Raw genomic sequence first — 12,101 nt, 5'->3', positions numbered from 1 at the left:
AGCAGGACAGCTTTCTAAGGAAAAGAGCTTTGTGTCTGCCTTGGTCTCCCCCATAGCTAGCACAAGGCCTGCCACCCAGCAGACACTTTATCTGAGCATTGCTATTCACTTCAACTCAGGTGTAAAGAAAGAATATACTCTACAGCCTTCTCAACAAGGGGTCACCAGCATGCCTTTGACAGCCTCCAGCAAGGGTTAAACACGTCACAAACTGCCAGCCGTCCTCTTCCACTTTCAGACAGCTCAAGTTGTTGGGAAATTTGTCCTGAAATCAGGCTGAAATCTATCTTTGGGCATCTTCCACCCACTATTCCTCGTTCTTTCATCCTGGGTCAAGCAGAACACGCTAATCCCCCTTCCACATCACTTTTCAAATAGTAGCATTAGAGAGTGGCTACTGCGTGCCAGCCACTGTGCCGAGCACTTTACAAATATCTCCTTTGATCCACACAACAACCCTGTGAGGTAGGCACCATTTCTAGACCCATTTTGCAGATGAGGAAATGTAGGCACAGAGGTGAAATGACTTGTCCAGGGTCACACAGCTGGTAAGTATCTGAGGGAGAATTTGAACTTGGATCTTCCTGCTTCCAGGTGCAGAGTTCCATCTCCTGTGCCACCTGAAGACAGTTCTCATGGTCCTCTGACAGCTTCTCAAGGGCCTTACACCATGTTCTTGGAGCCCTTCATCCTTCTGTTCACCCTTCTCTGAATGCACCTCATCTTGGTCATTTCTTTCCCACACTGTGATGCTCAGGCCTGAACACTGCCCTCTAGCTGTGGTCTCCTCAGGACAGACTTGGGCTGACCTATTACTGACCCCCCTTCCTAGATCGTAGGCCTCTCCATGCCCCTCAGGAAGGCACTGGTCATTCCAACCATCAAGTTTAACTAGTGATTCACACAGACACTGCTATCCCCTAAAATCCCCAAATCCTTTAACAGGAGCCATGGCTGCATCACCCTCCCCCACTCATTGGTTTTTCTTTTCTAATTCTTGTTGAGGACTCTGCTTTTACCTCCACTGGATATTTTCATTTGGATAGAATCCTAAATTTTAGCTAGCTGAAACCTCCTCCATCCTATCAGTCATGTGACATCTCCACCCCTCCCTCCCAGCTCTAGCATTGGCACATTTGGACAAGCACACCTTGTGCTATTTCACTGAAGTCGTTGATAAAAATGCTGAACAAGCACGGAGAAAAGGGGAGATCCCTGGGGCAATCAGGACAATTCCCCTGAGACCTCCCAGGGAGCTGGCATCAGCTCATTAGCCAGCACTCGACAGGTAGGGCAATGTAACCCGTTAACCCTTTCCAAATCCACCTGTCATCTGAGATTCAGACTGTGCTAAAATCTGACTGCACTTTGCAGAATTGCTCTGATCCAAGCAAAGACTAGCAGCTCATCAGACACCATTTTACAAGGGATCTGGGATCTTGGCAGCGTAGGCAGGAAATGCACATTTTTATCCTGTGCAGTTCTGCCCTCCTGTCACGAAAACAAACTGCTTCGTGGACCAAAGGAGAGATAGTGCTCAGAGTCTGAAAAAGTGCTTGTTCAACTGAGGTTGGAAATGGCTTTCTTGATGGAGCAGTTCCCACCTGCTTGATGAACTCAGGCACCTTATATAAAGCAGTGAACAGGAAGGGAGAGTTCAGGATTCTCTGTCCAGAGTCACTTGCCCATAATGTCTCATTGAGGCACAAAGCACAAATGGGGCAAGAACATAAAATCAGGGTTACCTAAGGGACATTTAGAATAGGCTGGAGCTCACCTTGAGATGGGAGAGAAGGGAGAGTGAGGTTAATAAACCTTTGCCTCTATGCTTCTAACTTAAGGGGGGAGTGGTGGGGGGGAAGAGTTTAAAAAGGAAAGTAAGTTAATCTGGGTCCTACAATTACCTAAAGGTAACCTGTCCAATCCAGTAGGCAGAGATGCAGAGATTTTACAGAGCTCTAGGGAGCCCAGCCTCTTAACAGGCATGACCTGGATGAAGATCACGACCAGGAGACTGAGAAAGGGCAGTCAAACATGAAGGAAGAAAAACAGGTGAGGTTGGACTCATGAAAACCTGGAGAGAAAAGAGTGGGAAGGAGAAGAAGACCCTGGATTCAATCCTGGGTCCGTTACTCTTCTCTCTTCATTCTACTTCACTCAGTGATCTCATCAGCTGTCATGGATTGAATCACCCTCTCCATGCTCATGATTTCTCAAATCTACCTATTCTGCCTAAAACCCTGTGCTGACCTCCAGTCTTTCATCTCTCGTTGCTTTGTTGATGCCACAAATTGGATGTCGTGTAGACATTTTCAACTCAACATGTCCAAAACAGAACTCTTCATCTTCCCCCTATTCTTTCCCCTCCTACCTTCCCTATTACTGTAGAGGGCACCACCATCTTCCAGGCTCCTAACCTTGGCATCATCTTCAAATCCTAACTTCTGTCCAAGGGATTGCCAAAGATTGTCCAATTTACCTCTGCAACATCTCTTGTGGATTTCAGCTTTGCAGCACCTCTCATCAGTTTCACCTCTCCAACATCCCTTGCAGATTTCACCCTTCAACATCTCTCAGATTTCATCTTTGCAGCATCTCTGATCAGTTTTACCTCTCCAACATCTCTTGTCCATTTCAGCTTTGCAACATTTGTCATCAATTTCACCTCTCCAACATCTCTTGTCCATTTCAGCTTTGCAGCACCTCTCATCAATTTCACCTCTCCAATATCTCTCACAGATTTCATCTTTACAGCATCTCTCATCGGTTTCACCTCTCCAATATGTCATGCAGATTTCACCCTTCAACGTCTCTTGCAGATTTCACCTTGGCACCATCTCTCCTCAGGCTCACCTCTGCAGCATCTTTCAAAAACAGAACTTTCTTCTCTGATGCTGCCCCTACCCTAGTCCAGGCCTCATCTCCTGTGCACTGTTGTTTTCTTATGACTCACCATTTATTTTATTTGTACAAAGTAGTGAAGAATCATACCATGGCTGGGGGAAAATGATGTTTTAGGATTTAAACAAGTTCTTTCATTTTGAAACATCTCTTTTGAAGGCTTGGGACTAGCAATTTTAGCTCCAGCATCTTTGGGTTTGGACTCAGCAGGCTTCCCAGCCTTGGAATCACTGGGCTCTGTGTCCTTAGAATCAGACTTGGCTGCCGTGGGATCAGACTTGGTGACCTTGATGGCAGACTTGGTGACCTTAAGGTCAGTGCGCGTTGGAGCCTTAGAGTCAGGCTTCATGATCCTGAAGCCTGGACGTTTGGTGGCAACCCTAGGGCCTGGATGCTTAGTGGCCATCTTGTGGCCAGCATGCTGGGCACTCGCCTCAGAGATCTTAGCCCTAAGAAGTTTGACCTCGAAGGCCTTGGTGGCTTCATGGCTTCTGCTTGGACCTTGGGAATTGTTTGGTTTTTTTGGTTTACATCTTCTTCAGCTCCTTCTTGTGTTTCTTGGCAAAGCATGTGTTTCTCAGAAACTTGGAGTTGACCCATCTCAGAGACATGTATCACCGTGACTTAGGTTTCCTGATGCCATTTCTGTGCCATTTTTGTGATTGGTTGTGGCTGGTATGGTTCTTAGACTTAGCCATCTTTACACAACAACCTTCACTAACAGGCATTCCACCCACTAGAAGAAGTCAAAGCTAGAGACAGGAAAGGTCATGCCTGCACTACTGCAGTATTTCCTGGTGGATGTGCCTCCTTCAAGTCTCTCCCTCCTCCTTCCAGTTGTCAAACTGATTTTCCTGAGGTGCAGGTCTATGCCACTCAACTCCTCAATAAACCTGTGACTCTCTATTGCCTCCAGGATCAAATACAGAATCCTCTCTGAACGAGAGTTCAAAACCCTCCCTAACCTAGCCCTCTCCTGCCTTTCCACTCGTCTCCCACTTCACTCCCCACTTCTTCAATCCAGTGACACTGGCCTCCTGACTCTTCCTTGCACATGACCGTCCATCTTCCATGCTGGGAATGTTGTCCCTCCTTTTCTCTGCTTCCCTAGCTCCCTTCAAGCACCAGTTAAAATCTTACCTTCTACAAGAAACCTCCCCCAACTCGCCTTCATTCTGTCTTCTGCTGACTTTTTCCTCTTTTTCAGTACATTCTTTGTACTCATTTTTTGCACATTGTCTCTCTCATCAGATTGTGAGGCCCTTGAGGGCAGGCACCCTGTTTTTGTCTTTCTTTCTATTCCTACCTTTTAACACACCTGGTGCATGATAAGTATTTAATAAATATTTATTGACTGAATGATCCTATTAAAAGCTGCAGAGTGATGGATGGAGGATGAGGACTGAGAGAGGACTGAGAGAGGATCGGACAGTCAAGAAGTCACCAGTTTGGGTGGAATAATGAGGTTGGAGGCCAGACTACAGAGGGTAAAGAGAGTGAAAGAAAGGAAGTGAATGTGCCTCTTGTAGACAATGTACCCAATCAATAAACATTCCTCAATCCAGCAGAGGACATGAGGGACAGAAACATCCAAATGTGGTCAATGGTAACCTCATTTCTTACAGAAACACCAATACATCTGTTGCATTTTTAGTATTTTTGTTGTCTCCTTGGCAGTTTCGTTTTTGATATATACTCTCGGGGTGGTTCAATCTCACACCTAGATTGCTGGAAATTTAGCTTTTCCTTCCACAATTTTTCTCCGTTTTTATAAAGGCAGAGGGGATCTTTCTTCATGATCTTCCATCGCCCTAATTCAGGTTTTGGGAACGAGGTCATGTTCTAAACCTGTGTTGCCCTTGGTTGCCACATTTCTCTATTTGATAATGGGATCAGGTGGTGCTTGGCTAAATATTTTCTAGGATATTTTGACCTCCTCTAGGTGGCAATTGCTTTATGTTGATTCAATTTCTGCCCTTTCCTTCCTCTGTTTCCTACTTTTCACCACTTTTCACTTACTTGAGTGGGTCAAGTTGAAGCTATTTGGATTGCATGCCATCTTATCTTTCTCTCTAATTTGGGGGTTTTGTCCTCTGCTTTAACAAGATGATTTGACTGCAAAGATTATTCAGAAATGATTCCCACATCGATAACCAATCATTTCTTATCCATTAAGATACATTTTAGGCTGAGATTGTTTGGCATTTGCCACATCCAGGGATTTCCTACACTCATGTTTTTTGTTTTTGTGTTTTAAATTAATTTATTTATTTAACTTTTAACATTCATTTTCACAAAATTTTGGGTTCCAAATTTTCTCCCCATTTCTCCCCTTCCCCCTAAAACGCCAAGCATTCTAATTGCCCCAATCACCAGTCTGCCCTCTCTTCTTGCCCTTCCCTTGTCCCCATCTTCTCTTTTGTCCTGTAGGGCCAGATAACTTTCTATACCCCATTACCTGTATTTCTTATTTCCTAGTAGCAAGAAAAATACTTGACAGTTGTTCCTAAAACTTTGAATTCCAACTTCTCTTCATCCCTCCCTCCCCAACCATTCCCTTTGGGAAGGCAAGCAATTCACTATAGGCCATATCTGTGTAGTTTTGCAAGTGACTTCCATAATAGTCGTGTTGTGTAAGACTAACTATATTTCCCTCCATCCTATCCTGCCCCGCATTGCTTCTATTCTCTCTTTTGATCCTGTCCCTCCCTAAGTGTTGACTTCAAATTGCTCCCTCCTTCCACTGCCCTCCCTTCTATCATCCCTCCCACCCTGCTGATCCCATTCTCCCCCACTTTCCTGTATTGTAGGATAGGTTTTCATACCAAAACGAGTGTGCATTTTATTCCTTCCTTTAGTCGAATGTGATGAGAGTAAGCTTCATGTTTTTCTCTCTCCTCCCCTCTTTTTCCCTCCACTGAAAAGTCTTTTGCTTGCCTCTTTTATGAGAAATAATTTGCCCCATTCCATTTCTCCCTTTCTCCTCCCAATATATTTCTCTCTTGCTGCTTAATTTCATTTCTTTAAGATATGATCCCATCCTATTTAATTCACTCTGTGCTCTGTGTGTGTGTGCGTGCGTGTGTCTGTGTGTGTGTGTCTGTGTGTGTGTGTGTGTGTGTGTGTGTGTGTGTGTAATCCTACCAACTCCCCAAATACTGAAAAGTTTCAAGAGTTACAAATATTGTCTTTCCATGTAGGAATGTAAACAGTTCAACTTTAGTAAGTCCCTTTGACTTCTCTTTGCTGTTTACCTTTTCATGCTTCTCTTCATTCTTGTGTTTGAAAGTCAGATTTTCTTTTCAGCTCTGGTCTTTTCATCAAGAATGCTTGAAAGTCCTCTATTTTGTTGAAAGACCATTGTTTCCCCTGAAGTATTATACTCAGTTTTGCTGGGTAGGTGATTCTTGGTTATTTTCCTACTTCCTTTGACTTTGGGAATATCATATTCCACGCCCTTTGATCCCTTAATGTAGAGGCTGCTAGATCTTGTGTTATCCTGATTGTATTGCCACAATATTTGAATTGTTTCTTTCCAGCTGCTTGCAATATTTTCTCCTTGACCTGGGAACTCTGGAATTTGGCCACAATGTTCCTAGGAGTTTCTCTTTTTGGATGTCTTTCAGGTGGTGATGGGTGGATTCTTTCAATATTTATTTTGCCCTCTCATTCTAGAATATCAGGGCAGTTTTCCTTGATAATTTCATGAAAGATGATGTCCAGGCTCTTGTTTTGATCACGGCTTTCAGGTAGTCCCATAATTTTTAAATTGTCTCTCCTGGATCTATTTTCTAGGTCAGTGTTTTTCCAATGAGGTATTTCATGTTATCTTCCATTTGTTCATTCTTCTGGTTTTGTTTTGTGATTTCTTGGTTTCTCATAAAGTCATTAGCCTCCATCTGTTCCATTCTAATTTTGAAAGAACTATTTTCTTCAGTGAGCTTTTGGACATCCTTTTCCATTTGACTGATTCTGCTTTTTCAAGCATTCTTCTCCTCATTGGCTTGTTGAACCTCTTTTGCCAATTGAGTTAGGCTATTTTTAAAGGTGTTATTTTCTTCAGCATCTTTTTGGGTCTCTTTTAGCAAGGTGTTGACCTGCTTTTCTTGTTTTTCTTGCATCTCTCTCATTTCTCTTCCCAGTTTTCCCTCCACCTCTCTAACTTGATTTTCAAAATCCTTTTTGAGCTCTTCCATGGCCTCAGCCCATTGAATGTTGATTTTGGATGTTTGGGATACAGAAGCCTTGACTTCTATGTCTTTCCCTGATGGTAAGCCTCGTTCTTCCTCATCTGAAAGGATGGGAAGAGATATCTGTTCACCAAGAAAGTAACCTTCTCTGGTCTTATTTTTTTTCCATTTTTTGAGCATTTTCCCAACCAGTTACTTGACTCTTGGGTCCTTTGTCAAGAGTAGGGTATACTTTGAGAATCTGTGAGATCTCAGTTGCTCCAAGGTGGCACGATCAAGCATGTGCTGCTCTGGACGCAGAAAGGGATTTTTATGTCCAGAATCTTAGCAATTACCTCTCCACAGCCACCTAACCTCCAGTTCCATCAAGTCAGCACTGGGGGCTGATTTTCAGATAAGCTGTATGGGCAGGTGTAACGGGACGAGTTAGAGCCAACCCCTATCCATTTCAGGACGCCACACTGAGAGCCTGCCTAGATAACCTAGGGGCTTGTCAGTAGGGGTGGAACTAGATGGATTTCAGGAGGAAGGGTCTCGTCTTTGTTTGCAACGTGGCAGTTCTTTGTCCTGGCTCCGGATGTCCAGTGGAGAAGACACCCATATAAGGAAAGGTGATAGGTGATAGGTTCAATGTGAAAGGTGATAGCTGATAGGTTCAATGTAAGGCTTAGGAATGTTTTACATAAAGACTACATATGCATGTGAATGAGATGAAATAAACGGAGTCTTCACCACCTTCGTCTCCCGCCCCATTTCATTACTCACGAGATCAAGGCCTCTTGCTGGACAAGAGCCTTGGGTCGCGGTCAGGGGTTCCCGTAAATGGTCTAGGGGACCCCAACAGGCAGGGCCGCCATTCAGTGTGAGACAAAGACCAGCTAGGCCAGGTCCTCCACCCAGGGCTGAGGTAAGACTCAGCTCTTCAGTGCCCCCAGGGGTTTTTACGCTGTATGGGCTGCTGTGCACCCTCTGTGGCTGCTGCCTGCTGCTGGAGCTATAGGAAGGCCCTGCTCCCTTCCTGGCCAACTGAATAAACCACATCACAGATCTTTGGCGCCTGTGGGTTGAGGGATCTGAGAACCTGCTGCTGCAACTGGAGATTCCACAACTGGAAATTCCACTCCTGAGGTGTCCTCCTTCCAGAGTCTCATCATGTTGCTCCACGCCACATCAGGCGGGCAAGGCCAGGCTGGGCTCCACGCTCCGCTCAGCGTCCAGCTAAAACGATGTTTCTGTGGGCCTTTCAGGTCACCGTCGGCTGAAAATCTCCTCCACTCTGTTGTTCTCCACTTCTGCTGCTCCATGATTTGTTGAGAGTCCCTCTCTACAGGTATTTTGTGGGCTGTGTGGGGAGACCCTACATAAGTGTGTTTTTCTAGTCCCCCATCTTGGCTCCGCCACCCCACTCATGTTTTTTCATTTTAACGAAAATCCACCTCTGGTCTCCCTTATTTATGGGAAAAAAAAACCCTTATAATAAATATATACGATTCAAATTCCTGCAATTAAATTTTTTTCAATTCTTCTAACTCTTCCTGAAAGAAGTATTTCTGCTACATAGATGACTGAACTCTTTCCTTTCCTAATCCTAGGTTACACTTTGCAATGTCTTTTTTGCCATTTTCTCTGCCCACCTTTGCACTGAAATCACCAAATATCAAGGTGTATATTGACTTCATCTGGAGAAATCTACCGTTTATTTTCATAGAATTTCTTGACCTCATCTTTTGCTCTGATGTTGACTACAAAGCTCCAAGGAGGTTTCGGGAGCTGCTTTATTTGTGTTTGGCTAATGAGATCTGTAAAGTAAGTAGGCTGAATCACCTGAGTCACTTCTTGTTTGTTAGATCCAATGATATCAATCCTTTTCTTGATTTCTCAAAGAGCCTGTGAGCCATCCTTCCATTTCCTGATTTCTGTGGCTTCATTTATAGCAAAAATGTCAATATTGATACACATGCTATCCTCCAATGGAATGCTGAATAGGAATCAATGGAGAAGGATCTCACATTTAAGGAAGTGCAGTTCAACTGAAGTTCAAACTATACCCAAAGGACTATACAACTGTGTTATATGTACCCTTTGACCCAGCAATACCACTACTAGGTCTGTATTCCAAAGAGATCATAAAGAAGGGAAAGGACCCACATGCACAAAAATGTTTATAGCAGCTTTTTGTGAGAGCAAAGTATTGGAAATTGAAGGGATGCTCATCGATTGGGAAATGGCTGAACAAGCTGGGGTGTATGAATGGAGTGGAATACTACTGTGCTATGAGAGTCATGAGTAGGCTGATTTCAGAAAAACCTGGAAAGGCTCACATGAACTCATGCTGAGTGAAGTGAGCAGAACTACGAGAACATTGTACACAGTAACAGCCACTTTGTGTGATAAGTAACTTTGATAGACTTCGTTCTTCTGAGAAGTACAAGGCTCTAAGACAATTCCAAAAGACTCGTTGGAAGAAATGACATCGACCTCCAGACAAAGAACTGTGAAGTCTGACTGCAGATTTAAGAGCACTATTTTTCTCTGTTTTTCTTTCTCGTTTTTCCCTTTTCTTCTGATTCTTCTTTCACAACATGACTAATGTGGAAACGCGCGTAATATGATTGTCCACATATAGCCTATATCAGAGCGTTTTCTGTCTTGGGGAAAGGGAAGGGGAGACAAAAGGAGAAAATGATTCTGGAACTCAAAACCTTATAAAAGTGAATGCTGAAAAGAAGTATTTTTTTAAATAGAAAAGAAAATGAGGTTCAAAGCTGCAATTTCATAGCCACCTTCTGCTTCCTTTTCTGACACTGTCTGTTATCACTGGAGTCCTACAAGAGGGATGCCCACAAATTTTGTCTTTTTGTTTTAGGAATTGCCATGGCCAAAAGTCACCACCTGGTGGCGAGCCCATAGCTAAGACTGCTCAGGATCCTCATGCTCCTATCTCAGCAGCCTCCTCTTGTCCGATGCCTTCCCTGCCCCAGTTGTCAGGGTTCTCGCCATCCTCATACTGACTCATTCATGTACACGGAACAGAAGAGACGCTCTCTGAGGACAGAGGCCACTTCACTGCTCTTTCTGTATCTCAGTCCCTACAATGTAGCAAGAACTTCTCAGATTATACAGAGCTGAATGGACTTACCACCTCCACACTGATCTGGGGCTTCCATTCCCCATTATCCATTGTGGTGTCCGATCCTTCCTATCCCAGAGATCATTCTCCTCAAAAGAGAAAATAGAAGTAAAGGAGAAGATTGTATCAGCTCATTTATGCCAATCCCTTCCTTGTACTTTCTCTTACCTGCAACATAGCTTGCTTGCAATGCACTCGCACGCACGCACGCACACACACACACACACACACACACACACGCAGAAATTTACACTTGAATCTAAAATATTGAAGCGAGTTAGACCTAATTATGGGAAATCGAATGATTCCAACCATTCTCAAGTTATTTCCATTTTTTTAAGAGCTGGAGTGGGAGGATAAGAAGGTAGTCTAATCGGCACCCAAATAAAGGATGTTGAGAAATAAAACAGATATTAAGGTATTTGTGGAATTCACACACGAGGTTTACGTGGACCCACTCCCCGCGCGCGCCCCCGCCCCAGCTCGCCACCGCTTTGCCCCCGCGCCCCATTGTCCGCCCGCCCCACGTTCGCCCCGCGTTCCCCCAATGTTCCTCCCGCGTGTCCACGGTAGCGGCCGACGCGGACGCGATCGCGGCTGGCGGGCGGGGGAGGGTCGGAGCCGTTTCTGCAGGTACCTTCTCTGCATGTACCCGGGCGGGTCAGGGCCGGGAGAGGAGGGGGCGGGGGAGGGGCCAGGGCTCGGGCACGGTGCCCTCCTCTGTGCCAGGACACGGCCGCCCCCCCAAACCTGGGCACAGAGGCGGCCCCTCCCCTTGTCTGCCCCCCAAACCTGGGCACAGCTCTCCCGCCAGAGTTGCCCCTGGTGCAGCTGCCTCTGGTTCATCCCCTAACCTCTCCCCCAAATCCCCAGCATCCAGGGATGTCGGTAACTGAGTTGGGTCCCTCGGTGCCAGGCCTGCTTGCCCCCTTGCTTCCTCTCCCCAAAAACAACCCCAAAATGGAGTTGCCCAGGCCCGGACTCACTTCCCAGTGCCAAGGCCTGGCATGCCTTTCCACCTCCCTCTGGGCCAAAGTTGTGTTGATTTTCCCAGTGAGTGTGTGCATACACGTGTCTGTGTGACTTGTGTGTATTTGGAGAGGGTGGGAGAGCTGGCAACAGTCCCGTGCCCAGACCTGATGCACCCTGTCCCCTGGCCCCAGATGCCCCCCTTGGCTGGCCAGACTGGGACTCATCACCCACTCTTTGCCTGGTCTTGGCCAGGCTCATCCTCCCAGTGCCAGAGGCCAGCTGCCCTCCAGCTTACCCTCTAACGTGGGGCAACCCCAGCCCGGGGATGATCCTCCCAGGATGAAGGCCCTGCTGCCCCTGGCTCACTGGGTGACCCTGCCGGAGCATCATGGCCCCCTTCCTAGTTCCTCCCTGAAGGAAATCCTCTCAGGCCACTGGCCACTTCCCTCCACTTCCCCTGAACTTTGCAGAGCTGAACCAAACTCAGACTTGCGGCACGTGCAAGTGATCCCTTTTCGTTGGGTTAGCAGATCCTGAAAAGGACTGTGGAGGGTGTTGTGGGTCATCGCTGGGCAGATGAGAGAAGGCTGCTCCACGCTGGAGCTATTGAAAAGTGTCAATGTTTGTGGTTGAAACCTTACCAATCCCCCAGGCCCTTTCTGGGCAGCCTGGAAGAGTCTTTCCATCTCTGGCCCTGCAAATTCTGTTCACAGTCTGGGCAGATCCTGTGTGCTCACCAGCCTGAGCCAACAGGAGTCCATCCCTGTGGGTCAGTGACTGCCAGAGCAAGACAGTAGGTGGCCTTCAGATGAAAGTCACTTGGCTGGGGAGGCATGTGAAGGTTCAAGGCAGGGGGATGGTAGCATCTTGGCCTGACAGTCCCCAGGAGACTGTGGGAGACTAGTGAG

This window comes from Notamacropus eugenii, chromosome 3, assembly GCF_028372415.1.
Source record: "Notamacropus eugenii isolate mMacEug1 chromosome 3, mMacEug1.pri_v2, whole genome shotgun sequence".
In the NCBI taxonomy this organism is placed as follows: Eukaryota; Metazoa; Chordata; class Mammalia; order Diprotodontia; family Macropodidae; genus Notamacropus; species Notamacropus eugenii.
This window is presented reverse-complemented; position numbering follows the sequence as displayed.